This window comes from Macaca thibetana, chromosome 5 (genome assembly GCF_024542745.1).
Source record: "Macaca thibetana thibetana isolate TM-01 chromosome 5, ASM2454274v1, whole genome shotgun sequence".
Lineage (NCBI taxonomy): Eukaryota > Metazoa > Chordata > Mammalia > Primates > Cercopithecidae > Macaca > Macaca thibetana.
This window is the reverse complement of record NC_065582.1, coordinates 63909835-63911736: the sequence shown is the minus strand read 5'-3', so window position 1 is coordinate 63911736 and position 1902 is coordinate 63909835. Positions and strand designations below refer to the sequence as shown.

The 1902-nt window shown below is 43.5% G+C and overlaps 1 pseudogene; it reads right to left on the bottom strand.

Moving 5' to 3' along the window:
* Window positions 1-430: 430 nt before the first annotated feature.
* On the bottom strand, window positions 431-1445 carry LOC126954400 (transmembrane protein 248-like; annotated as a pseudogene).
* Window positions 1446-1902: the final 457 nt, after the last annotated feature.

The following is a 1902-nucleotide window of genomic DNA, read 5'->3' as shown; positions in this document are numbered from 1 at the left end:
GGGTGGATCACGAGGACAGGAGTTCGAGACAAGCCTGACCAACATGGTGAAACCCCGTCTCCACTAAAAATAATAAAAAAAAAAATAGCCAGGTATGGCGGCACACACCAGTAATCTCAGCTACTCAGGAGACTGAGGCAGGAGAATGGCTTGAACCCGGGAGGCAGAAGTTGCAATAATCTGTGATCGCGCCACTGCACTCCAACCTGGGAGACAGAGTGAGACTCCGTCTCAAAAATAAATAAATAAATAAATAAATAAATAAATAAATAAATAAATGCAAGTAAGTTACAGGCACTTGAAATGTCTTGCGCTGGAATAACCCAACATTGCAAGATAATGTATTACAGAGTGCCCAGACCCAAGCTGGGTTCAACAGGCAAGGATTATGGTTCTCTCAGTCTCTCTCAGAAAACAAGAAGCTGTGGGATTAGGTTTCAGCCGAAGCTGTCTTCTCAGGACAATATTTAGGATTGCTCTGACACAATTTGTTGGGTCTGCCTTTGATAACAGTATAGCAAAACACTATTATCACCATCATGAAGAGGAAGTAACTGGTATGCATAAGATGCAATTCATCAATGAACAGTCATCATCTGGAGCAATAACTGTATGCTTGGGATTAAAAACGTGATAGCCTTTTTCAATGGGCCTTTTCTAACACCGGAAAAGACTGTAACCTTGAGCGTATTGTGCTGGCCTTTCTATCAGTTCCAAAGATCTTGCACCATAGTGTAGCATCGCTGTGTGTCAGAAACACAGTGCGGTGGCTGCACAGTGAAGGGGAACACACCCAGGGTGTCCCTGAGGGTCATGCATGCTGTGAACACCATCTGCTCATGGGGACCATCAAGAGCACAACTATCTGATGTTCAAGTTGCAGGCAGAGTAAAGGTAATATTTATCCCTTCGTGGGCTTCTCTGTTCAAAGTCCAATCTGATGACCTAAAACGATTGAATACAGATGAGTGATGCCATGAGAGTACCCTCCAAATAATTTGAGTGGGTCCAGGGTTAGGATGATTTTGACTGAGATGTTAACTGGGCCTGAATCCTCCAGGGCCTGGGAAGACCCAGTGGATGCTCTGGTCTGCATGGTCATTATGCTTCCCGAAGTTTTGGTGTCATTTTTGAGATGCCTTAATGTTTCGTTTTCTGATGCATGCAAGTCCAAATCATTAAACCACAGCAGAAAAGTATTCCGATCTTCTGCCATTTCTGGTGACTTAATCTCCATGATTTTGAAGAAACAGTCCAGGGTTCGGAAAGCTATGCCATGGTGCCCACAACGATCATAAAGACCACCAAGGAGGCGGACCGATGATGTATACCTTCAGATTCTCCAGGGGGTTGATGTTAAAAATTATTTGGGTAAGCTCCACCCAGCCTTGGCTGGCACCTGTGTGCCTGCAGGCCCAGCCAGCCACCTCCTCAATGATTTGCATCCGTCCCAGGGACACTGGGCACCAGGCTCCCCACTGTTCTCGGGGGAGTGTCCAGCCGGGTCCATAGGGCCAAGCTGAGGACCAGAGACCAGCTAAGCTCCTGAAGCTGCAACACAGGGTCTGCTTGACTCCAGTAACCACATTTAAATATTCTTAAAAATTGCTCAATCTTGAACTTTCCCACAGAATTTCCTTTGTTGAATGTCTTTAATTAAATGTAATGGATATAACCTGTTATATTTTAGAAAGTTTTAAAAGAGGCTATGTCTGCAGGACAAGATAAAGTTAAATTAAATAAGGAATATGAGACAGGGTTACAGTAGGATAGAAAATAGCAGGATAGAAAATTAAGATGTAATATGATGAGATGCACAAAAGACAGTTTGTGAAATTCCGTTCATGTCCTACATATAGATCACATTTTTATCTCAAAGCCTTCTAAACACATAGCGTGAAA